Source organism: Lynx rufus, unplaced genomic scaffold (assembly GCF_022079265.1).
Source record: "Lynx rufus isolate CCGP_SWC_20201006 ecotype Redwood Valley unplaced genomic scaffold, mLynRuf1.p SCAF_6, whole genome shotgun sequence".
NCBI lineage: Eukaryota > Metazoa > Chordata > Mammalia > Carnivora > Felidae > Lynx > Lynx rufus.
In genome coordinates, this window is record NW_025814878.1 from 69,669,593 (window position 1) to 69,697,578 (window position 27,986).

Consider the following 27,986-nt stretch of genomic DNA (forward strand, 5'->3'; position numbering starts at 1 on the left):
ATATAAAGGCAAACCAAATTTATTTTCTACAAATCAAATCATAGTAAGCTGAAGTCCACAGCGTTTCATTTCAGGTCTTTTTAACATACACCCCCCTTCGTGTCTTCCTTCTAACTTGGGCAGCTGCACACTCAGTAGAATTATTTCTATTTGTGTCTTGGGAGCTGGAAACTTTCTCACACCAAGTCTGATCCCCTTTCTAGCTGCCAGCACTAGAGTTAAATGACGCTTGCCTAGGGCTGCTTCTTGGGTATGAGACTTCTGCGATTGCACAGGGTCCCATGCTCAGAAGGACCCGTGCTGAGTTTATAATGCTCTGTTGCCACAGACTTGGGATTCTCAATAATTTCCTCACTAAAATTCTCAGGAATTTTATCTTTGAACTTGTGATTTTTAAGTGAAGTCTGATAATCAACAAAGCCTGCCTATGAACAGATTAGCACAGTGTACATGTCTGTCATGCCATCCTTTGCATCCCCCTCCTCATACGATATTTGTGATGTCTCATAAACGTTGAATGCTGATAGACCCATGATGCATGGGAGTCAAGCGAGACTCAAAACAAGTACAAGGTAAGTGTGTTATGTCTATGAATGAGTAAGCCAGGACACTGATAGCCCTAAAGTGCTATACTTACTGTTTGAGCCAAAACTTTGTGCACAGGAAAAAGGCAGTAGCATTCTAAGGAAAATGAACAACTAAGGAACTCTATTAAACCCTTTCTTACCATTCTTATTTTCCTGTATTACACTGCAGTTGGTGACCTAAGAGGAAGGAGAAAGATAGGCCAACCCATAGTTCCTTTTCTTTTCATCTTCCATACTCTTCAGTAATTTGAAGGTAGAGAGTTGAGGTAGAATGTGCATGTATAAAGAAATGAAATGAAAAGAGCTGAGTTAGTTTTGTGCAGTGTTTCCACTCATCTGGTAAGAATTACATATATGTGCATACATGCACTACAAATGCAAATTGAATAATTTTGGTAATTCAGCATAGAAGTTAAATGCTCTTATATTTGCATTAAAACTGGCATTATACAAATAAAGATTAACAGCAAAACTTATACTAATAACCTAAAATTTTAATTTTTTTTTTGCTTAGAATGACATTATATAGCAAATTAAAAAACTTAAGAGAGAGACCACAGAAATAAGAAAAGGCTTTATTTTTTAGTACTGTTAACAATACCTTTTCCCTGCTTTACAGCAAGAGACCCCACATTTTATTTTGCCCTGGACCCTGCAAATTATGCTGCTTGCTCTGTTCTTCCCTTAGGGACTACTTGTTGCCCATGTGTGGAAACTTGGCAAGAAGTCCCATTTGCCATCTGATTTCCTATCTTTGGTCACTGAGCGGGGAATGAATGAATCAGTGGGGACTTTTGGTGACAATTGAAGGCCATCAGACCCTAGCCACAGTGAAGGAGTCTTCAGGAGCTCCTAAGAATGCAGTTTCTGGAGGCCAACCTCCAGCTGTTCCAAGAAAGCCTGAAGGATGGGAGGCTTCTTAAAGAATGAATAAACTGTAGATAATCAGGGATTTCTGTATAGATATGTGGGGCTTGCATTTTGACTTTGTGGAGTCTTCTATCCCATCTTTGATAATAAAATGGTAAAAAAAATATTTAAACTGCAATTCACTATTTTATAATAACCTTTTTTCCTGCTGGAAATACTCATTCTATCCTATGAAGAGTGAAGTGTAAACTATAAACCAAACTCTGAAGCCAGCCTGCCTGGGTTTGATCCCAGCTCTGACATTTCTTAGCTTTGTGGCATTTAACTCTGTGGTTTGTTTCCTCCTCCCCCCCCCTTCTTCTTCTTTTGTTTATTTATTCATTTTGAGAGAGAGAAAAAAAAAACATGTGCAAGTGGGAGAGGGGCAGAGAGAGAAACAGACAGAGAATCCTAAGCAGGATCTGCACTGTCAGTACAGAGCCCAACCCGGGGCTCAAACTCGCGAACGATGAGATCATGACCTGAGCTGAAACCAAGATTCAGACCCTTAACCAACTGAGCCACTTGGGGGCCGCATGGTTTCCTTTTCTGTAAAATGGAAATAATAATTGCATTTTAGGGGTAAATTGAATTTTCAAGGTTGTGGTAGGAATTAAATGAAATTAACTGAGAGTAATATATGTAAAACTTAGTGCCTGGAACATACTCTCAGTAAATGTTAGCTATTGTTGTTGTTTCATTATTATTATTGGTGTATCTATGCAACTGTCCTCCTAGTCAGACTGCTAGATCTGCGAAGGCTGAGGTGTATCTCTGGCATTAAATGTGAACATGTTGCACATTCTAGTTACTCAATAAACATCTTGATATGATGCTTTTCTCGATGTGAAGTAAAATGTGTTTTGCAAGTAGAATGTGCCTTCTTTATGGTGAGAAGAGAGCTCTCCTAAAGACAGTGGCCAAACCAAAGGTCATATTCTCACCCATGTGTTGTGGAGGATATAGTTTTTGTTCTAGGAAACTCATATGTCCTGAACCAAAAAATGTCTGTGAGCATGAGAAACACACCACTGGCTGTTTTCCAGTTTGGAATGAGTGTTTGCAGTTTGCTAAATCACGTTGCTGTTCCACCTGTTCTTATGCTCCAGCCATGACCCTCTTCACATCTAGCTCTTCAGGGTGGCGGAAGGCAATGAAGGAGTGGAGCTTCCAATGAACCCCAAGCAGGTCCGCTTAAAATGTCCCCTGCTCTCTATTCATAGGTATTGTTCAGAATATTTAGAAGTGTTCAAACATGAAGGAAAGTGATCCCTATTTCTTACTTTACAAAGCAAGTAATATTTCTCCCACAAAAGCAAAGAGCACAGGCAAAGCCATTTAATAATCGTGGCAGCAGCCTCACTGTAGAATGAGGTGTGTGTGACAGGCAAGCTGAGCACTTGGGGGACCTTTCAGTTGCTTCCTCCCACTAAGGTCCGTCACCTACACCCACAAACTATCTCTTTCAGGTTGATAGATCTCTGTTTCCCACTCTCTGCTCTGGGGAGGACGGTATCACATTTCCCGCCCTGCAGGTGTCCAAGCCTTCTATTCGAACAACAAACCATGAAGTTGAGGCCGAGTGCCAGAGGCCCAGTCTCATACAGCAGGCACTGCATCTGCCCGTGAGATGGGGTCTCTGATAGCTGTGCTGTCCCTTAAAAACAGAAGAAACCAAACCCCACTTTCACTACATGAGAAGGTGCTTCCTGACAAATTTCCCCTCTGTGAAGGTCTTATCCTGGGGCAGAACAGCATTCACAAGAGGAGACTGCAAAATCCCTTATGAAGAAAATTATCTGATCATAATTCTCCAGCCCAATCTATGGAACCACTTCTGTGGTTGGTACCTGAAGCGAATGCTTTTTTCTCTGTTTTCTTCCCTTTTACTTCATCATTTTTTCATTCTAGTACCTTGTTCCCTGTTACTTTTCTCCTTCCTCACCCCCGTCTTTTTTATTTTTTTACTTAAAAAGTCTTAATTTTTTTCATTTATTATTTTTGTGTGAGAGAGAGAGTAAGCAAGGGAGAGGCGGAGGGGGGGGGGGAAGGGAGAGAATCCCAAGCAGGACCCATGCTATTAATACAGAGCTCGACACAGAGCTCACAAACCATGAGATTATGACCTGAGCCATAATCAAGAGTAGGATGCTTAACCGACTGAGCCACCCAGGTGCCTCACTCACCACCCTCTTTTTTAAAAGGAGTGAAGTGTGGTTATTAAAACACAAGTCTAATAGGATCGGGACTACCTGAATTTGGATACAAGCTCCACCACTTACTAGGTGGATGACCTAGGGCAAGCTACTTCCTGTTTATGCCTTAGTTTCATCACTGTAAAATGAGGCCAATAAAATAATCTCCCTTGTGTGCAACAGCTCCAGACTACACAACCCACATTGTTTTCTACAACCCTCAGGGGTTGGTGGTTGCCATGAACTCTGCTTCCTGATCAAGAGTGATGACCTTTCTGAGACCAAACAGCCATCCCCAGGTCTTCTGCAATATGTTCACAGGACATTGCACTGTGAGGAGCCCCCGGGCATTTCACAGTGTGGAAGGCGGCTCTTGGGGTTATGCAACACATCCTCACTGTTGTGATGATAAAATACAGAAACACAACTACAGCTCTTTGAATAATACCTAGAACATAGTCAGTACGTATGTTCACTAAACATGGGCCATTGTTCCTTGATGCCTCTTCAAGTACTCATGGCAGTCAAGGGCATGCTTGTTCTCATGATGGTACTCTGTTGTCATCTTTAGATCCAGGTCATCTTGCCCTTCACCTGGGAGCTTTCAGTTCCACTTAGTGCTCTTCCACAAGCTGGTTATCCTGCCTTCTGATGACTTCCTATATGTTGAGGACCCTTGTTTTCTTAGGACATTCCAGCTTTAGGGAAGAAAAACTACTTGTATGACTGCTTATGATGCTGGGGGAGAGTTTTCTACTTAATGGTTGTAGATGTTAGAAACCAACTTTGGCCAGTCTGCCCTCCTTTTTCTTAAGTCTCTAAAAGGGGCCTCGTGCTTACAGCTTGTGCCTGCTATCCCACCATCCAGTGTGTTTTTATCAAGTGTCTTTTGTCTGCCAGACACTATACTTGGCACTAGTGCTAAGCCATGGGGCATTTGGTGAAGACCCTCCGGTGCCTTACTGGGGTTTCTTCACATGCACAATCAATAAGCTGAGGCCAAGAGCTCTCCTACCTCGGGTCCATTCACTCCTGGGGATGATGCACCGCATTCTCTATGTTGAGGGTGGGGAAGGTGCAGTGACCCAGCTGTGTAGTATTGGGGAGGAGGTGTGAATTTCATTCTGGCCTGCCTCTTCTGCATCAGTGTCCCACTGTCACCCCCAAAGCCACCCAAGTGAGCCTGTGGGATTTTACCTAGTAGCAGCCTTCATTTCCTGTTGTGCTCAGGAGGTGAGCATGCAGACTAGGTCGCCTTTGCAGAGAGTATGTTCTTCTGTGGTGCTAATTCCAAAACCAGATGTGGTCAGCTTTTTATCTTTGATTAAAAATTCCCATAACTTAACTGCATTGTGGGTGTACAAAAATATCATATTGTGCTTCAAAGTGTAGCCCATATTGTGCTTCTGAAGACTATTTGGCCAAATGAGATCTTAGGAAATACAAGAGTCTACATAAAAGAAGAACTTTATCCTACAAACTAGTTTGGACATGATTCCTTTCTGCCATTTTCATTGAGACAGTAAAAATCCCCAAAAGAATGAAGTAGCGGGGTGCCTGGGTGGCTCATTTGCTTGGCCGTCCGGCTTTGGCTCAGGTCATGATCTTGCGGTCTGTGAGTTTGAGCCCCGCGTCAGGCTCTGTGCTGAAGGCTCAGAGCCTGGAGCCTGCTTTGGATTCTGTGTCTCCCTCTCTCTCTGCCCCTCCCCTGCTCACACCTCTGTCTCTCTTTAAAAAAGAAAAAAAAAAATGAAGTAGCAACCACACTGCTGCTAATACAAACCCAAAATCAAGGCACTCAAGTTAAACCTTTGGTGACATAGGTTTCTTGGTAGAAAAAAGCTAACAAATTCAAAACCAAAGAATCCTTTTTTAAATTTGATTTTTACTTATATTAATGGGCATTACCACCTCTCCACATATCCATTCCTGCTCCCAGAAAGCAGTTGCATTCAACTTATAAATGATTTTTTTGTCTGCATTTTCGTATTTCTGTGTTACATGCTATAGTATTGCCACTTGATTTTCTAGATTTTATTTTATTTTATTTTCTATACTTAGACAATTCACTTATCTTCCCGTTATGAAAAATGAGGGTTTTGATCTCTTTTTACACACTCCCCACAACTACCTAACACATTCACACACACACAAACACACACACATACTTGCTATCCTCCCAGTATAGTTAACTCTGATTTTGGTTAAATTAGATCTATCAGTAAATAGAGTTTTTAAAAATATATATATATAAATTTATTATTTATTTATTTATTTATTTATTTTGAGAGAGACAGAGAGAAAGAGTGGGAGAGTGACAGAGAGGTAGAGGCACAGAGCCTGATGTAGGGCTCAATCCCACAAACCATGAGATCATGACCTGAGCTGAAATCAAGAGTTGGACACTTAACCAACTGAGCCACCCAAGAGCCCCAGTAAATAGTTGTATTTACGTTTTTATTATGTCAACACAATTGAAAGCTCTGCAAGATTTTATTATTACTTTTCCTTTCCTCCACATATTTATTTCCTTGATACTTGTATATGGTCTTTGTCTTTCTTCATTTTTTAGTTTACTATATGCACACCACTACTGTATCCCCAAACTCCTTCAGCTGTGTAAATTTCCTCTGGGTACATTCAAACATGCCTGATAGTCTGTCTGCTTTATCTGACTGAACCAGTCTTAGCAGTCTTCTGACTTGCCCTTTGAGTTTGACTGATCTTCAGGCCTCTCTCTAGCCAGGTATAATTGTGGAATCTCCTTTGTCACCACCCCATCATCCCAAGGGATTCTTTTTGCCACTGTCCCAAGTTGGGACCCCTATTTCCTAGATTCCATAATTTCCTCCTTTTTTGGGTTTATTCCTTTATGTTACCTATACACATGCTTCAATTTTTCTGTAGAAAAAGCCCATGAATGGTAAATTTTGAGACTAGATGTCTTTATTCTATCCTCATACTTCATTTAGATTTTGGCTAGGTATAAAATTTCAGGTTTTAAGCGTTTTTTTCCCCTCTCTCTCTGAATTTAAAATTTTCCTTCATTGTCTATTACTATTCAGTGTTTATGGAGAATCCAAAGTCATTTTGATACTTAATTCTTTGTATGAGACCCACTCCTCCTCTCTTATCCCAATTAGAGGGATTTCACAATTTATTCTTTCTTTTCCTTCTTTTTCTTCTTTGAAAAAAAAATCTCAGGGTGCCTGGGTGGCTCAGTTGGTTGAGCGTCCAACTTCAGCTCAGGTCATGATCTCACAGTTTGTGAGTTTGAGCCCCGTGTCGAGCTCTGTGCTGATAGCTTGGGGCCTGGAGCCTGCTTTGGATTCTGTGTCTCCCTCTCTCTCTGCTCCTCCCCTGCTCACACGCTGTCTCTCTCTAAAAAATAAATAAATATTTTTAAAAAATCTCAGGCACTTTGAAAATTCACAGTGATGTGTATCACAGGCTGGATTTCCAGAAAGCAGACCCTGAGATGGAGATTAGTATGGGGAAGGTTTATTTGGGAGTGCTCTTGAGATCAACACCTATGGAGGGAAGGAAGGGAAGGGAGAGGGAGGGAGAAGTTGAGTTGTGATGTGATCTCAGAAGAACCTCAGCAGTGGGTCTGTAGTGGCTCCACAAGTAGGATGGCCCTTCAGAGTTGTCCTGGATGGGGCAAGGAGGCTGGTCCTTTACATCCCTGTGTTGACTGGATATGGGCCACCCCAGAAGGAGACAGGATCTTGGGTAAGGCAATTTTTTCCTGCTGAGGCACTCTCCAGCGGAAAAACTCACTGCAGCAAGGGGACTAAGTCCTTTGTCCCTGAAGGGAGATGTAAGGGATGCACCACAGCACTGTCACACTGTGTCTTGCAGCATGGGCTTGATTTCATCCATTGTGGTAGGCACACAGAGAATCCTTTCTATTGGAACTTCATCCATTGGTCTGTAGTATTTTCTTAAGCTACTTCTTTGATTTGCTTTTTTCACTTTCTTTGTTTTCTTTTTCTGGAACTGTTATTATTCAGGTGTGGGATTACTTCGAATTTCTTATCTTTCTGACCCCATTATCTTCTCTTTGCCCTTTTGGCTCTGTCTGTAATTTTTGTCAAGTTTATTTTTCAACCCTTCTTTGAAGCTTGCTTTTTTATATTCTTTGATTTTTAACATTATGCCATTCTTATTTAATGGATACAATATCTTCTCTTATCTTACTAAGAATATTAGCAATATTTTTTGTGAAATCTCCTTGCATTGTTTTTATCTCCATGCGATTTTTAAATGTTTGTTTGGACCTCCTGCTTTTCATATTAGATGCATTTCTTAAAGTTTGGCAAGTCATGTCTTTGCTCATGTGTAGAGCTAATTGCAACCTGTGCACATGTTGCTGAGGCCCAGCTGTGGGCTGACATCAGGGTGATCTGTTTGGGTCGTTTCACTGGTGCTGCTCCAATATCAATAGCTTTGGACTTTTTTTTTTCTTCTTAAGGTGTTCAGATTCCCTAGGGAAGGACATTATACTATCTTATTAGAGGAATAGTCTAGATTTCTGGAAGGCAAATGTGGAAAGAAAGCTAGAGTGCAGAGGCTGTTAATAATATTTCTACATAACACCTGATTTCAATGTCTCCCTATCATTATGTGGGCCTGGTGTCTTTAAGCTCAGAGAGACTCTGTTTTACCTTCTCTGGAGAATAAACATTTGTTTTCTTCCATGGGAAGGAGCAGCAGGCACTTGGCTCTTGGTTTCAGGGTAGGTGTTTGGAAATCTCATGAGGACTATCAATAAACACTCCTTTTATTAGCTCTACTTTCACCCCTATTTCCAAAAGTCCAGGATGATGCCAATTATTCATCCTCCTGGAGGTTCTATGGCATAAATGTGGTTTTGTCTTGGCTCTCCCTGCTGTCGATGTAGCAGTTAACTTTATTGGGTCTGCTAAGTCTGTTGCATTCATTTATTTTCTTTCTAGCATCCAAAATTTTGTTGCTTCTGTCTTCTTCCCTATTCCCTTGGTACTGTGGGTTTAGGACTTAAGAAAAAATCCTTTGCTGTCAGTCTAGTAGAGTTTTGGAGGAAACAGAGATAATGCAATGAGATTCCATCCTTAACTAGAAGTAACTACACAAAATCCCTGATCATTACATTTCTCTGAAATTCCCTTCAAGTAATTTAAGTGAAACCAGATTGATTCTAGGATCCATTAGAATCTTCAAGCTATAATTCCCTTCTATTTAATTATATGATTAAAATTTTAATGATCACAAATCTGTAAATTTTCTCTGTAAACATGGGAATTAATGTAGGAAATAGAATACATTGATGAAATTATAGATTGAAAGTTAGCGAGAATACAGCAAAAGAAATTGTATCCTGTGCCTGGTAGCATTTTTGTGGTAAAAATTGTAAGAGCTTGGATCTCTATCTTGCCTCTACTACTTAGTAGCAGAATAAAACTTAATCCTTTTGAGGTCCCTGTTAAATAGACATAATAAACCAATACTGCATTTAGCTGAAGGTAAGATTGAGTAGGAGATGGAGATAGGATAGCCACCAATGTCTGGCACATGGCTGGTGCACAGCAGAAGTTAGTTTTTTTCCCTGGCACCAGAGGGAAGGGGGAAGAATAATGAGACTTCTCAGGGAAGATGTAAAAGGATGGGGCTAGGAGATGTTCCCCATTCCTGGGGCCTTCAACTAATCTTTGGAGTCCATACTTACTCCTGTGGAATTTGCATGTTTTCTGCTATAGTAAAGAATTCAGGAAGGGGCGCTTGGGTGGCTCAGTCGGTTAAGCATCAGACTTCGGCTCAGGTCATCATCTCATAGCTCCTGAGTTTGAGCCCCGCGTGGGGCTCTGTGCTGACAGCTCAGAGCATGGAGCCTGTTTCAGATTCTGTCTCCATCTCTCTCTGCCCTTCTCTCTCTCGGACTCTTTCAAAAGTAAGTAAACATTAAAAAAATAAAAAAAAATAAAGAATTCAGGGAAAGGACGCCCTGGAAAAAAGAGGGCTAGCTGGTGGTAAACAGAAAAAAAGATAAGAAGAGGAAAAAGAAGATAAGAAGGATAAAACAAAGGACATATTGATAGACATAGTATTGACAGGAGTGGCAGTGGTGGGACATCTGGTCACCCCAAGCATAATATCAGGGGTAAAAACAGTTTCTAAATTAACCTTAAAACCGAGGAGAAAACACATTCAACTTCAACTCAAGGGGTGATTTATTCAGTTAAGCGATTATATTATTTTTTCTTCTCTTTGGACTTCCTTCTATTGCCTGACTCTAGTGACTCGTTAGCCCTCTCAGTAAAGGGACAGTAAGATAAGTAAAAGAAGAGGAAACTTGAACCAGTCCTTTCAGAAACTGGCTAGTAACTCTGATGAAAGTTTGATAAAGGAGGAGGAAAATAAGCTTTCTTGATTATCAGTGGAATTAAATTATGCCTGGATACCTAGTCTCTATTATTGGGGATAATTGTGAGTTGGCTGCATGTCAATTTAGAGAAATGATATGTAACTTAAATAAATGATCTACATCTGGAAGTTTCTGTTTCTGTAAAAAAAAAATCTAGGGCTGAGTTAAATAGTTGGATGACTTTCAAAATTTTGAATTTGTCAGATTTTAGTGGTCATTAGTAGAGAAGCAGAAAGAGCAGCAAAAGAAAGGTTATTAGTTACCTAGGGAGACTATTAAAAATAATTGTTAAGTGCAACTCTGTTACATGCAACTCTGCCCAGGTAGGAAGGAGTTTGGGTCAAGTACTGTTCTATAAGGAAGGTTGCTGCTTATCCTTTTTTGTCATCCAGAATTCTAATTACAGCCCTCAGTTGAATCCACCCTGTATATGTACTTCTGTAGAAATCACTGGAGGGGTTTCTTTACTTGAAAATTTATGAATATAACAAAAGGGTTTGAAAATGATTGAACCCTTGCTGCTGAGCAAACTCTGCAGCTTGAAAACCAGTCAAATACTCACTTATGAGAAAATAGACTTCACAAACCAATACCCATGTGCAGTGGTGTATCTGGTATTGTTTCACACTCCCCATCCCTAGGCCATCAGCACAACTCTTTGTCAGGTGTGGTTAAGGGAATGGTACATGCCTGGGTTTTGTTCAAACCACCCTCTCCTTTCATCATCTTGTTCTGCATCATTTCTGGTCTTCAGTGTCCCATGATGCTCTGCATCCCATTGGAACAGTCCATCCTTGTAATGAGAGGAATATCCGAATTGTGGCAATTCTCACTGTCACTGCTGCAGTTGCTCAGATTGCATACTTTTAAAGTGTCATCACTAGCTGTATTTCTACAATGGATACAACTGCTGTTTCTAATTTTCTCACACAGGGCAGATAGCTACAGGGCTGGGATATAAAAGAGGACCTCTTTCCTTCAGCACACTGCTCTTGACCCTCCCCAGATCCTTGACTGTCTCTGGGCTTTGTCCCTGTGCTCTGCACATGCTCAGGAATAATAGAAGTTTTGTAGACAGCTACAGCTTTTAAAAAACTATATATATATATAAAACAATATTCTTGCTGAAATTTCTATAATCTGGAAATTTCTCTCCCACTTTGTTGAAGTCATTGACGGAAGTATCTCTCTTGGGCTATACTTTTAAACATCTTTCTAACTATGGAACTGCTGGGGTTGCTACCAAACTGTTGAAGGTCTATTCTGTGTGGCCATACAACGAGATAAAAGTTTTCTAATTAGTATAGTATATGTAGTAGCATTAGTATATAATGCAATTAAAAAAATTTGTTGTGAACTATGTCATACATAAAAGAGTTTTCATAAGATATATGTACAATTTGAAGACTAATAACATGAATACCCGTTTGTCTACCACTTAGCTGAAGAAATACAATATTGTCAGTCCATTTAAAACCTTCTGGGTGCCTCTCTGATCCCATCTTCTTCCTTTTCATCAAAGGTAATTCTAGCCTGAATTTTAAGTGAATCATTCCCTTGCTTTCCTTTATAGTTTTAACACATATGGATATACCTAAATAATGTATTATTTTTGAATTTTAAATAAATGGAATTCTACTATATACTGTGAACATTCTTCTGTCTTTTTTTCACTCATCATTACATTGGTATCATTCATATTAAAGCATTTAGCTACAGTTTGTTCATTTTTATTACTGTATGGTACTCTATTTTATGAATATACTATAATTTATTTACTCTCCTATTGATAGACATTTGTGGGTTCCTTTTTTATTTTGGGGTTCTCACAGCCAGTGATGCTCTGAAAATGTTCTTGTGTGTCTCATGGTAAAACCTATGAGGATAATGCTGGCGCATAAGGCATATATGTAAATTGAGCTTTTCTATGTAATCCCAATTTTTTTCAAAGTGTTTATAACAATTTACTCTCTACCAGCCATCTGCTAGAGTCTTCATTGTTAATATTTTTGCCAGTGCATAGTAGGGTCAGAGCTCTTAATTTTTGCTAGTTTAGTGAGTGTGAAATAATATTTCACTGTGTTTTTAATTTGTATTTCTTAATTACTCAATGGGGTGAAAGCCATTTCAGACGTTTGCTGGCCATCTCAATTTTCTCTTTTTGAAGTGCCTTTTTGAGTCCTTTGCTCAGTTTTCTCTTGGTTGGACTGTCCTTTGATTAATGATTTGTAGAAGTTCTTTATGTATTCTAGATACAAGTTCTTTGTTGTTAATAGAAGTTGAAAATACCTTTTCATCTCTGTGACTTACTCTTTAACTTCACTTAGAATATCTTATGATGAATAACTTCTTTGATCTTAATGTTATAGTTACCAATTTTCTCCTTATAAAGTTGATGCTTTTTATATCTTAAGAAGTGCTATCATACCATGAAGTCATGAAAATGTCTTCCAAAATGTTTTAATGTAAAATTATCTTCTAGATTATTATATATTATCTTCTAGAACCTTTATAGTTTGCTTTTCATAGATAGGTTTTTAATTCTTTCGGAAGTAGCTTTTGGTATGGTGTGAGTTACAGGGTCCTATTTTCAAATTTTCTGTATGGGTAGCTGTTTTCCAAGCATCATGTATGAAAAAGTAATATCTTTCAGCAACTGATCTGCTGTGCTATATTTTTCCCCCACAAATCAAGTGTCTGTATATTCATGGCTTTCTTCCCAGGCTCTCATTTGTGTTCCATTGGCCTACTTGTTTTTCCCTGGTATAATTCTGTGCTACTATGTAAATTTTAGAATCAGCTTATTGAGTTACATGCACACACACACACACACACACACACACACACACACATACCCTTTATTGTAATTTTGATTGAGAATGCATTGAATCCATGTCAATATGGAGAGAACAGTTTTTTAATATTGAGCTTCCAGGGGAAGAACAAATGAGTATGTTACCCTCCCATGAGGCTACTATGCTGCAAGAAGTCAAGTACATGAGGAAACGACAGGTAGGTTCTCCCCTTAGCAGTTCTAACTTCAAATCTTTTCAGCCCAGGGGCCAGGCATATGAGTGAGCAAATCCTCAGATGATTACAGTTTTCAACTGTAGGGTCACTTCCAGACTTCAGGTCTTCCCAGCTAAGAATCTAGACATCATGAAGCAGAGACAAGCCTTTTTTTTCTTTATTATTTCTTGACCCATGGAAAATGGGCAAAAAAAATTGATTGTTGTTTTAGACCCCCAATTTTGGTGATTTGTTATGTAACAATAATAAACAATAACAGGGTAGTCTTCTTTAATTTCTCCCAATAAAGTTGCATAGTTTTTCAGTGAAATCTTGTACATGTTTGTTAGATTGATTCGTAAGTAATGTATGTTTTCTATACGTCTCTGAGTTTGGCTTACAGATATTTTGCTTATGCTTTTTGAATTCATGTTTATGATAAGACTTTAATTTTACTTTCTTGTCCTGTCTTTAGTTTCGGTACCAATTCAGTACTAGCTTTAAAAATAGAGAAATATTTCCTCTTTTTATTCCCTGAAAACATTTGTAAAAAGGGAAGTGTCTTATTCCTTCAGCATTTGGGAGAAATCATGTTTAAAACCATCCAATCCTGGTGTTTTCTTTTATGTGTAGAGATTTATACCTATGGACTTAAGTTTTTGCATTGATAGAGGACAAGTCAGGATTTTTATTTGTTCTTGAATTAGTGTGTTAATTTATACATTTTTAAAGAATGTTTTCATTACACTTATATTTTAAGTAGTCTGTTTGCTACAAATTCTTTGAAATGTGTTTTTAATTTTTACTTTATGGCCTCATACTTGTTTAATTCTTATAAATTGGCCAAAAGTTATCCAAAATACTTTTTTACATTAGCTTTTTTAATCTATGCTGCAAACAAGGAGTTGTAATCTTTTTGTCTCTTAATACTGTTTCTTCTCTATTTTGTTCTTGGTAAATTTTGCAAAAACTGTATCAATTTTACTAGACTTAACCAAAAAAGCCAGCTTTTCTGGTTGTTTCTTCTGTTTATTTTCTCTAATGTGTCATTGTTTCATTATGTTTCATCAAGTTCTGCTCTTATATTTATTCCCTTTCTTCTATTTTCTTTGGATTTATTTTTTTCTTTTTTGAGCTTTTTTAAAAATTTTATTTTTAATGTTTATTTATTTTTGAGAGAGACAGAGTACGAGTGGGGGAGGGGCAGAGAGAGGGGGAATCATAGAATCCGAAGTAGGCTGCAGGCTCAGCTCCAAGCTGTCAGCACAGAGCCTGTCTTGGGGCTCGAACCCATGGACCACGAGATCATGGCCTGAGCTGAAGTCAGTCGCTTAACCGACTGAGCCACCCAGGTGCCCCTCTTTTTTGAACTTTTTTAAGTTGAGTGCCTAGGTTAGTTTTTTTCAACCTTCTTTCTTTTTTAATACAAACATGTAAGACTTTAACTTTCTTTCCAGGTATTATTTGTAGATGCCTCCAACAAGTTCGATAAGTATTTTTCATGACCATTCACTTTTAAGGATTTTTAAATTTCTGTGATTCATGTATTACTTAAAAGTATATTTTTCAATTTCCTAATACAGTGGGTTTTTAGTTACTATTATCTTCTTAATTACTAATTTGATGTGTTGTGATAAAATATGGTCCTCATAGCATAGAGTCTTTGAAATTTGTTGATAATTGTTGGGATCACTCCTTGTTTACTTATTGTAAATTTTTTCTGTGTACTTCAGATGAATGTGTTATTTTCTTGTTGCTGGGTGCGGTATTCTATATATGTCTGTTGGCTCAAGGATAGTATTTGTGTGATTCAGACATTACTTCACCTTATCGTATGTTACAGTATGTTTCTAATGCCCTTTGAGTGTGAGTTCCTTTTGAGTTTGACCTTTAGATGGCCCATTTTTCAAGTGCATTCCTCCAGAGCAGACTTTCCTTTGCCTCTGCTGAGCACATGAGGGAGCTATCACCTGAGACTGTTTCAAACTGTATTCTCGGTTTAGGGTATTTTTGTTTGTGTGTTTTTGACCATGTAGGTGTATGAAATCGGGCCCCTACATCGTCCTCAGTGAGTGTGGCTCGAGATTAGGAATTCCCAGTGGAAAGGCAGAGGGAGGCATTGTCTCCCTCCGTGGGGTGGGTTTTTTCCTACTTCACCCACTGATAAAACTGCTCCCCAGAGATGCTGGCTTTTAGGTTGGTGTCTGTGACTTGAAGTTGCCCCTCCTGAGAGCACTAAGAATTGGCATGTATTGCCCAGGCAAACTCTGGCTCCAGCGTTTACTTACCCTGAGGATTTGTGCTTTCTCATCGTTTCTGACATCTGAGGAATTCTTACTCTCTGGCCAACTTCTCCATGCATTTAAATTATGATTATATATTTTAACTAGCATTTTTATTTGTGCAATACTTGGAGAGGTTTCCACATTGCTAGAAAGATAAGTCTGTAATGTAATTTGGAAACTAAAAAAAAAAAAGAAAAGAACAATCCAGCATCAAACTATGATTTCAGGTGAAAATGGCTCTGGATTTAATTTTCTACTTGGACTATTCCAAGGTACAGGAGGAAATAGTGTAGTTAAAAGGATCAATGGAAAAAGAACTAGAGAACATGACAGAGTTCACATTATAAGCTCTTTCCTATCTGCCAAACCAGTACAAAAGTTTCAACTTCCTCTCTCTGAGTTTCCATATCTATAAAGAAATTAATACTGCTACCAGATTTGTGAAGCTTTCATAAGGAAAAATATCTAAATCTGCTATATGTGGGACTTTGCATAGAGTAAGCAATTCAGGAAATGTGGGGTAGGATTGACTCTGAGACTCCTAGTGGGATTTTGATAGACGCTCCCCAGAGTTTGCCTAGAGACATAGTCAATGCCTCTATGCATGTGATAGTTTAAATGAACTCAGACTAAACTGAATACAATGGAAAAAGGCAATTCTAGAGAGGAAATCGCTTTGTGGATAAAAGGGCAATTCTGATGGGTGCTATTTAAACACAGGTCTCAAAGAATTCCCATAAATTTCCAAGGAACATGACTTCACAGTGACTCAAAACCCTTCAAGCCTGATAGAGTTTAGACATCATCCTGATGCTATGAGTCTCAACAGGGCTGCTCATTTGCAAGAGTGGTAAATGTGGGACATTTCACTTCCTTGGATCTTAGCATCAAGGATAAAATGTCCCCACTTACTGCCTGAATTCTCATTTGATTCTTTTCATGTGCATTTTTTTTTAACAGAGTGGGTTTTCATCTCTGGAAGGCAGGAGAACAGCTTTGGGTCGTTTGGGTACAGAGACTGGGAATTCCAAGATGCCTTAGTATCTGGCGAAATGTAGAGGCTTCTACTTGGCTCATGCAGGGTGAGTGCAGATTATCTTTGACATTTACTGGATGGGGACGTTTTTGCTACAGGAATGAAGTGTTTTCCAGTTTATTTTAAACTGAGACCTCTCAATTCACTGTGATAGTTGGTTTGGCAGACTTAGTTGCCTTTAAAAACTCCTCCATCTTGAATGAAACTTAAAATGACTCTGAGCCCGGTCGAAGAAGGAAAAGTTGATGAAGTAACCCCTGGGCACTGCTGCCCTATGAGTCATAGCTGGGGAAAAGCATCAAGGGATTCTGTCACTACGTGTCTCAAAGACCTTGAATGATGTGGGGAATGGACTCCAACCGGTCATCTGGTCACACCCATGGCTTACTCCCTGGCTCGTGGACTGCTTCTTATGTTACTTAACTAAGACTACAGAAAAACTGCCTCAGCATATACCACACTCAGAGCCTTTATGATCTGGATGTTCGAAAGGGCAATGAAACAAAAGAATAAAGATAAAATTAGGTATTTTTACTAATGGTTAGAAAATTTTAAAGCAATGAAAGAAAGTAGTGTAGCTCAAACGAATTGCTGAGGGAAGGCAAAGTTCATGAAAGAAACATATTATGGTTTTGCCTGTATTTCTTTTTGCTTCTGGACATGTAAGTATGAGTTAATAAGCTTATAATGTGCACTATACAATATTAGTTTCTTATCAGAGGCTTGTTGTCCAAAATGCTTACATTATTGGATTGAGTTATAAGTATGCTTATTTTCTGATGACAAATTTGGGCCCAGGGAATATTTCCAATTGCATCTGTTGTTTCATTATGAATATAATAACACTAATTATTTCTGTGACTTATTTCACTAGAATCCTGGCAATAAAACGGCCCTAATTTTTAGATTATTATATTACCCTTCCCCATCAAGAACACTTTCATAGCACTGATTAAGAGCAGCACCAAAAGAACAGGCCTCATATCAAACATTTTGGTCCTCTGAAATGAGATAATTGTTTTTAGAACATAATAAACAATAAAGTTTAGCTCCCCATGGAATTGAATTTGATTCTGATCTTCAAATCAAGAATTAAATATTTTGTTAATGGATTGAAATTAGATGTAATCTATGTAAAAACTAGAGAAAGATATATTTTCTTTTTAAAACACAGTTCATACCACCAGGCACGGGTTTCTATGCTGAGGCCACAAACCCCGTGAAATGTGTGTGTGTGTGTGTGTGTGTGTGTGTGTGTGTGTGAAAGAGAGAGAAAGAGAGAGAGGGAGAGAGAGAAAGAGAGAGAGAGAGAGAGAGAGATGTTGTTTGTCATTGTCATTTTTTTCTGGGGCAAGGTATATAGTTTTCATCAATTCTCAAAAAGGTCTGTGATTAAGGATCTCTGCCCAAAGATAAGCATACAATTTCAGGTGAGTGATTTGGTTATAAGAGCCTTTTTCTACAGATGGAAGCTGATTGTGTTGTATTTCTGAAAAAATATTTTCTTTATAATAACATTTATCATCAAAAATCTTAATGTTTGAGAAATTAAAATGGAGCATTCTGTTAGTATTAAAGAAAGAAGTGTTCAAAGATAGCTTTTGGGAGCTCCCCAGGATTTTACAATATTCTGCAGCTATGGTCTATTTTCCTGAATCATTAATAACCAAGATATATGGCCCTATTTAACTTGACATCTTAAGGCTTATAATTTAGTTGTTTGATTTTACTTTGTCATTTGCCATGTGTTCATATTCATAGCTCTTCAACAGTGTCTATCTAAAATTATGAAATTCAATTGTGAGGTGATTGGAACTTTAGGATAGCATTCAAATAAATTCCTTCGTTCCATCCCTTCTTTCCTTCCTTCCTTCTTTTTGTTTTATTCTTTGTACTTTTTTCAGTACTCTAAAAACTGAATGTGTTTCACAAAGCTGTGCAATATTACCAATAATAGTAACAAAACAATAAAGCTTGATTACCTAAGAGATTGCTCTTTTTTATGGCTTATGATTTATTTGAGAAATAGGGGAAAAAAGGCTCCTACCTCATTAAGTAGGGGGAAAAAAAGCTATCCTCATTAAACTAACATCTGATCTACTGTAGTTTTAACTTTCATTTCAAAGCACTAATAACTTGTCATTTGTAGAAATGCTTTGAATAGCATACCGTCCCTGATTGACTGCAGGGCTATAATTCAATCACCAGCCTCTACTGACACTATGATCCCCAGGGGTGCAGCTTGAGGCTTTAGGAATGGCAGCTAAGTCCCAAACCTGAATTACAGCTCCGTTATTCAATCCGGAGCCATGCTTTGTTATTTATAGTACATAGAAAGAGAGTGTGGACTTTTCGAAGGAGGAAGACAATAAATCAAACTAACAAGATGACTGGCTCTAATATTAAAATGTAAAACTCTATGATGTAGAGGTAGAAAGATTAATGAGCATATGACGTAGGGTTATTAAAGGTGTGATGGGCAGGAGAGGGTTTGGATTATGGGGAAATTAAATGAAGTATTTCACTGGAAGGCAATCAAGCACAGTGGAAGTTTTTAAATGACCAGCTAATAGACCTGGTCTTATTACCATAGTGATAGAACCCAGTCCTTTCTGTAATACCCTTTCTCCTAAAATCCCCAAGTCTTACTGTCATGACAAACAATCACAAAGGCATGCAAACACTCTCGCATGTTACTGTTATGACACTGCCACTGATGTTTTCTTGCTGCAGTTGCTCTCCTGGGGATGGGTAGTTGTAACATTTGGGAAGGCCTGAAACAAAGCAATAATGAAGTGATGGTTTTCAGGAATGATCACCAAGTAATACATTCACTGTCATTCAAAGATATTAATGTAAGTTTGAGGAATGAGAAGAACACCAGGTTTTCCGATGGTTTCACTTGAGGTAGTATACCAATTAATAGAGTTACAAGTTAATATCGGAGGATCCCAGATTATTGGCTCCTGTTTCTGTGTAACAGAATCAGTTGCTAAAACCAATTTCTCAGCACGCACCCTTTAACCTTTGCTGTGGTTGTTTTTGCAATCCATTTACCTGATCCCTCTTTTCCCTCTCCTTCATCATCCCTTCAATACTTTAAGCCTCATTTCCTGTCTAGCAGTTAATAAAAGAAAAATGTCACCCCCATAACCCTTACCCAGGCCACCCTCCCTTTCCTTCAGATTTATAGGTCTTTGTCTTAGAGTTAGTTTTTTTCACCTTTGTTTAAAGTTTGTCAGCCTGTCCAAACTTTCAGAAATCTGCAAGTTGACACTCAGTATAATGATTGAGGTATCTTTTGTTTAAATTCAGATTCCTGAGGCATTACCAGCAGAAGCACTGTGAAATATGGAGGACAAATCTGGTGTTAAAAAATAACCCAACCACCCCCAAAACAACCACAGACCTCAACTAGATATGGCTGATCAGCTTTTTTCAGCGCATATGAACCTCACTGGAGGTCCAGGAGGACCACATTCTGTTCCCCTTCTGCTGCAGGGTGCCACCCTGGACGCCTGCTCTTCCTGCAGTCGCTTGCATGGGGTCTAAGAGGAACCTGCTGTTCTGCTTCAGTACTTCAGTAAAATTTCAGGGACCATTTAATACAGTTGTTTGTGGAGAGACAAACATTTTAAAATCTGTGTACTTGAAGGTCGTTCTCACTGCAGAGCAATTAATCCTTAAAAAGAATTTTTAAAAATTCCTCCTGTAGGGCTCGGTTTGCTAGTGTTAATCAGTTGAGGGAGAACTAACAAGATGCAATACATTTTCAAAACACTTTTATTGTTACTTAGAGTATTAAAAAAATTTTTTTAGGGGTGCCTGGGTGGCTCAGTCGGTTAAGCAGCCGACTTCAGCTCTGGTCACGATCTTGAGGTCTGTGAGTTCCAGCCCCGCGTAGGGCTCTGGGCTGATGTCTCAGAGCCTGGAGCCTGCTTCCGATTCTGTGTCTCCCTCTCTCTTTGCCCCTCCCCCGTTCATGCTCTGTCTCTCTGTGTCTCAAAAATAAATAAAACGTTAAAAAAATTTTTTTAAATAAAAAAAATTTTTTTTAATGTTTATTTATTTTTGAGAGAGAGAAAGACTGAGCATGAGCAAGGGAAGGGCAGAGAGAGAGGGAGACACAGAATCCAAAGCAGGCTCCAGACGCTGAGTTGTCAGCACAGAGCCTGACATGGGGCTCGAAACCACAAACTATGAGATCATGACCTGAGCTGAAGTTGGACACTTAACCGACTGAGCCACCCAGGCACCTTGAAAAAGTAGAGTATTTTATATTTTTTACTTCCCTGGAAGGGAGAGATGATCTCAGGATGGTAGAATTGCAAGGGTGGTTAGGTATGTGTATCAGTTTGCTGGGGCTACCATAACCAAGTACCACAGGTTACTAGATGCTTAAACAACAGAAATTTCTTTCCTCATAGTTCTGGAGGCTAGAAGTCTAAGATCAAGGTGTTGGCAGAGTTGGTTTTTCCTAAGGCCTCTCTCCTTGGTTGGTAGATGGCGCCTTCTTGTGTTTCATACAGTCTTTTCTCTGCCTATCTGGGAGCTGATCTCTTCTTATAAGGACACCAGTCAGCTTGGATCAGGTTCCCACCTTAACGACGTCATTTTAACCTAATCACTGCTGTAAAGGCCCTATTTCCCAATACAGTCACAGTTAGGGCTTCAACATATGAATTTTGGGGGGATACAACTCAGCCCGTAGCAGTATAATATTCTTTTCATCTTAGAAAAGAAACTGACACCCAAAGAGATAAAGTAAATTGTCCAAGGTCACACAGCTAATTATTGGCATACCTAATATCAGGATTGGAGCTGAGACTTTGTAATTATTAGTACCTACCTGGCCAATATTTAAACAAAAACAAATAGAAGTTAGTAGAGAAGATTGTGAAATCTCAGCATTTGGCAAATAGTGGGCATTCAATAAATATCTGTTGAATGATTGACAGCCTCTCTTTAATTAGAAATAAAGACTTGTCACAGATTTGGTGACTTTTAAAATATGCCTGGAGATGATAAATGGATAGAAAAGTGGATAGACATTGGATTGAGAGACAGAAAGGAAGGATTGGCCAAGAACCATGTATTTAGGAATCATACTTTAAGGAGAGTCCCAGCTCAGCTACTATCTGAAGGGTTCTTTTATCTCATTGTAAACCCTTCCAAACATACACACTGGTACAGGATGAGAGAACTGGGAGGTACAAAACAGGGAGCTGCAGGGAAGGCAGGGTACTGAGTTAATGTTCCCATTAGTGAGTGATTAGGTAAAAATGCTCCCGCAGATGAGCTCTTCCTTCAATCACTAGGCTCTCCCGGGAGGAGATGCAGGTATTTCAATGAAGCTCAATGAAGCTTCAGTGAAGCTCAATGAGCTCAGTGAAGACAGATGCTAAGATCTCCAGCACCTGAGACAGGCACTAGAACTTGGCAGTCACTCGTGAATGAAAGGAATCCATGAACAAAAGAATATAGTCATCAAGCACTGAATCATGACATCCATCTAACACTAAAGACTAAAGCAATTCCTCATAGAACCCCTTGGCTTATATTCAGAGCTTTGCCCACACAGAAACTACCTAGAAGACAAGATATGTATGCTGCTCACTGCTGAACTGGGAAAAGGACCTCATGAATTATTTCATGAACCAGTTTGTGCCTCACCATTGTCTCCCACCCTTAAAATGCCTTTTCTATGAGTTACTCATTAGTTATCTCATACAGTAACTTACATATTTATAGGGTAGCCTGGGTATGTGTGGATCAATTCATTTTATTTTTCTTAAATACAGTCTCTTCTAAGTAGGGACAGCATGATTCCCTGCATGAATTGTAACCCATCATACATAGGCATATCACAAACCTATTTGGAAAATTCTGTAAGCTCCTCTAGAGGGCATGGGCTGAGCATGTCTTCCTCTCTTGGCTCAGCCAGTGTTTCTGACCTTTGGTCAATTGCTTTCTATCTCTCTGAATCTCTTATTTGGATTTTACTCACTAGAAATAATAACCTATCTCTTTGCTGGTGTTCAGAAAGGATTAAAAATTGGAGATTCCTGGGCAGGAGTCTGAAATACAAAGATATGAATTATGGAAATCAAAGTGGTAATTTTCATCATTATTATGACATTCTCTAAAATGTCATCTTGGGGCACCTGGGTGGCTCAGTTGGTTAAGCATCAACTTCAGCTCAGGTCATGATCTCATGGTTCGTGGGTTTGAGCCCCATGTGAGGCTCTGTGCTGACAGTTCAGAGCCTGGAGCCTGCTTCAGATTCTGTGTCTCCCTCTCTCTCTCTCTCTGCCTCTGCTTGTGCTCCCTTGCTCTCTGAAAAGTAAATAAACATAAAAATTTTTTTAAAAATGAAGCATCTTAACTTCTTTTTGGCATCTTCTGAGCCACCTCCCTCCCATTTTCAGGACAATCTTTCCCTTCCTTTCCTTGCCATTGAATAATTCTTGTAGCTAGTGCCTTTCAGATTTTATAGATAAAATGGAAATTCAGGCTATTAAGAAGGGGTGTAATTGGACAACTGAAGAACAAGAAGTTTCTACTGAGAAATACATCAACACGTTATTAACAAGCCCAAACTGAGCTCTTCGTCGTACTCCAACTGTGTGCAGTCACTCCCTTCCTCTCCTAGAGGCACCTTTTGCAGAAAGTATAAGCCCAGGAGACTCTAGGAGGAGCAGTAAAGTTTGCATAAGCTTCCAAATGGTGCTCCGATAGGGGGATTTCAGGTAACCATCATGCGGCACAAAAAGCCATTTTGGAAAACAACCTGAGAGGAGAGTAAAATCCTACGATTTATATTTTTAATGGCTGAAAATGGTGTTCTGACTCAAGTCACTCAAATCCTTATGGGCTATTTTTAAGCTAAGCTAGCACTGTGCAACTCTTTGAACGTGACACAGCAGCTCCCCTTCCTTCTCCCTTAAGTCTAGGTGAGCCAGAAGTTGGCAGTGAGAGGAAATGCTGAATATTGTACACAGGGAGTTGGGTAGGAATGTTGAGAACTAAGGAGTAGCCTCGCTTACCCTCCCTATTCTCTTAAAATTGTCTGGAGCACGTTTGCTCATACTCCCTAAATTTAAAAATCCCAGGACCCAAGTGAAACAAATCACTCTCCCTCCTAGTGGATTTGCTGACTCTCAGAGAGGTAGAGACAGGCAGTCTGGAGGGCAGGTGTTGTAAATAATTTGTATTTTTCCCACCTGCAATTGTTTCTCTCTGCGTACTCCTTAGTATCCTTCAGTGTGACACTGAATAATCCACCATCTTGAACTGTATTCTTACTGTTTTTTGCCATGGTTCTTGCCTCTCCCAGATTCCAAGCTCTTTAATATCGGGACCAAGACATACAATTCTCATCTAAAATGTTAAACCTAGCACTCAGCAAATATGACTTAATTGTTTGATGAAAAAGAGGAGCAAATGATTTGATAAGTGAAGACAGAGAAAAAACTTAGGAAGATTTCTAACATTTGAAAACATCAGTGTCTTTTTATGTTTTCACATTATGTGAACATGGAACTGTTTGCAAAATCTCGGGGCATTCACAGGTAGTGCCCAAATAGTGTTTCTGCAGGAGATGTCCGACCAATGATGGAGATGCAGGAGATGCAGGAGATGTCCGACCATTGTCCCATGTAGACAATGACATGAACATGCTTATATGACTGTGTCTCCTGGAATTTCCAAGTCTTCAGATGAGTGGGCTTTACCCATCAGAAATTAAGAGCAACTGGTGTACAATATTAATTGACTGACAGACGGGTATAACAGGCATGTTTCACTTGCCTCATGCTATCTTCATGATGATTCAGTGTGCACGGTGCTGGCATCTTTAGGTCAGGGAGAAGAAAGAAGTTGAGCTTTAGAGAGCTTATATAACTTGTGGAAGTCACATGTTTCATAAGCAATGACCTTTACCTGTTTAACTCAAAGGCCTTAACCAACCACAAGCACTGCTCCTTGAACCAGGTTTATTGTTTTTGTTATTGTTGCTTCTTTGCTAAGGCAAGATGTAGAAATGCATTTAAAACAATAAGGAAAAGAAGCCACACCTGTGGCATCCCTGGAAAAATATTTGGAAGGATTTAATAGGAAGTAAACATTTAAAAAATATCTTTTATTGATAAAGATGTATTCATTTTTGTGGTAGAAGAATAATTTGAGGGATAGATTGAGAAATTAATTGTATTGAATAATAAAGCCTTCTATTTCGTTAAAAATGTATTTCTTAAAAACGAATAAGATCCAGAAAAGGAATTTCTGAAGGCATAGTTTTATTTTGCTTCTTCAGACATGAATTATGTTAAGAGATTGTATGCTATACATGTTTTATATTCAATAATGTGCACACATGCTAAAGTCAGAACTATAGCAAGGGCACTTATTCTCAACAATATAAACAATAAAACCCTACTTACACTGGAAAAGCCATCTTTGTAGGGAAATTTACTTTGTGATAATTTTCCTTGTTTGTAGTCACTTAGTATGCTTTTACTAAGCATTAGATATGCTTTTTGTTTTCCCAAACTTCTATTTTTCAGTTAGTATAAGTCTGGAAAGTTACTAGAACTTATTTCTGTATATTCTTTTTACCTGTGGTTTAGGGAAAGACATATTTCCCTATTGTTACTGTCTTGGTGGACCAAATTAATACATATCCTGTGTTTTAGTGGGGATATGTGTAAATTTGATGGTGACTGTATATATAAAATCATATCGCAGTAGAAATTGTTTAGATTTTTGGAATTGGTTTACTTTACTTTTAACAGTTATTAGTAGGGGTCAACAGAATGGAGTGGTGGAAAAATTATAAGCTTAAGAAGTCAAACGACCTGGGATTTAATCCTTCCCTGTGTCCTTAGGTAAACTATAAAACTCTGAACTGTAATTTTTTTCATTGGATGCTAAATAATTCCTTGAATTTAAATGAGATAATATATGCAAAGTATAGCTCTTTAGTGAGCACTTAGTACTTTTAGTTTCTCTTTCCATCAAGCTTATTTCCTACTCAGAAATAGAATTCTCATGAACTACAAGGGCATTTGGAAACAAGGTTCAAGACTGATTGCTATTATTTAATAAACTCATTAGTTATTCCTACTAATCTAAACCCACAGATATCCCTGTGAAATCCTGCCAGGGGTCCTATGGAGGATGGCATTAGTGTAGCATTGACAGCTCAGGGAACTGGAAATAAGCCAACGGTCATAAATTGCAAAGCCTTGTACAATCCAAACGTGATGGAAACTATATGTCATTTTGGGGGCGATTTGAAAAGCACATGGTTTGGAGTTATTTTGATGGATTAAGTATTTTCCCTGAATCATCTAGTTTAGAAGATTAAAACTTGATTATAAAATACCAAAATGTTTTTAGATGTAGAAATAGTTGAGCATAAATCAAATACTCCAGGTTCATGAGAAAATAATCAAGTGAACAAGTGATGTGGTGTTCTCTTAGGTCTGATATTGGAACTAAGAAACATTACAATAGTTTATTGTTCATAGAATAATATATTCTTGCAGAATTGTTTTGGAACACAGGCACTACCCAGAGTTGATTGGTGCTTGGCAACACACCAAAGTAATACCCATGACGAAGGAAAGTTATGAAAATGTAAACTTTTTCCCCTAGTACCTTGTGTCTTTTAATTCAAATCCAGATAGAGGTGGTTTCATTACTCTTCTATGGTTGAAAGGTATTCCAGGATAGAAGCTTTCTGTCAGAAAAGGTTACATGATTGTCTAGAGCAATGGAGCTTAACTTTTTGGGTCACAGATCCCTTTAAAGAAACTTTATGGAAACACTTAAAGTCTATATGATAATATTAAGCTTCCCAGAGTGGCTAGAAGGTGCCATTCTAGGTTCTTAGCAGTTATAGCCAGTCTCAGTGGGCCTTGCAGTGTGATAGAAGTTCTAACCCTTGCCCCTATGTAATTCTTTATCCTATTCTCACCCTTATTCCTTAATTTACTCTTTTTTTCCCCATAATTCTTGCTCAGATGCAATCTCAGCAGGGATACTTTTCCTTTTTGTTAAAAATTAAAAAAAATTCTATGAGAATGAACTATCTTAATATCCTCCCTACTCTACCCCTATACCTCTTTTTTTCTTTCTTCCCCTCCTTCTCAATTCAACCACCTGTGCTCCAAACACCAAGTCCCTTCTGTTTCTTCCAAGACTTTGTTGAAAGATCTTCCCTTTTCCATTATCTTTAACCCCTCCTTTTATAATGGCTATTTCTACTCCTTAAATAAGCACTGTCAACTCTACCTGAAGTTATATTAAGCAAACTGGAAACAAGGGAGCCCTATATGTATAATAAAAGGTGTCAGAGGGTAAGGGTGAGACCTCTCCCTGAGCAGCTAAAATGACAATAGCAGAGAGGAAAGATGGTGCTGTAGGTGGGTGGCCATGAGAGAAATTTCCTGGCCACCTCTACGAACCAGAGCTTGGTTAGAGGATGTGCACTAGCCCTAGAAATAGAGTGAGCTACTGATCAATGGAAGGTATTCCCACAGTGAGACTCAGAATGAGGCTCTGGAAATGAGCTTCAGAAGAACATGAATAATAACAAGATCCTGCATGCCAGCCCAGGAATAAAATTAAGTATATCTGGTTGTGGATAAGGGGACTTCATGATGTAGACCAAAGTCACCAGAAATTCTTGGTGTTTCTAGGCAGTCAGTCCATGGACTATTTAAGATACACTATGACATTTTTGGTCCACCAGACTTTTTAATCTTTGTGGCAAGAATGTTAATTCAGTATATCAGATGGTCCCAGGAGTACTGGGGAAAAGGTTAGACAAGGAGGAGGAAGGCTTGAAAGACAGAAAAGAAAAGCATCTGGCTTAGGTCTACAAATAAGATCTTTTGCAGCTAATTCCCAGAGGAAGTGAATGTAGCAAAAGCATGGATTGAGGGATGTTTGACAAGTATCCTGCTAAAATAAAGACCCATCCACTGAATCTAAAGCCCTGATTAACTTCTCTAAGAATTCTACAAAAAATGTTATATACTCCGAAAGCCTTAAAGAAAGCCTCTTTATGCTTGTATGGTTATGTTTTCATTAATTACCACAATGTGCCACTTAGGTGGGTAAGAATGAAAGTTTTACCATTCTTCATTTGTGTGTGAGATTATTGTTGGTTAGAGTAGCAAACTGGTTTAATCAAGGCAGAAAAGAGCAGAATCGAATCCCACTTATCTACCTAGAGTTCTACTCATTAGTAGAGCCCAACCTCCATGCATCAGCCAAATCATGTCATGCCACGATTTGACAAGATTTCTGGAGAAACAGACAGTCTAGGGGACCTACTAGTCTCCCCTCCCATGGAGGCTGGGGAGAAACCAACAGCACCACATAGCCCTGCTGGCTATGGAAGACCAACCTCTTTCCCTTTGCCTTGTAAGGAGTACTTGGTGTTCTCTTTCTTTATAAGCTTCAATTAGGTTTTGGTTATGGAGGGCTTATTAGTACAGTTTTATTGATGCTTTAACACATTTTTCTTAGCTGGAAGCTAGTTTAGGAGCCAGT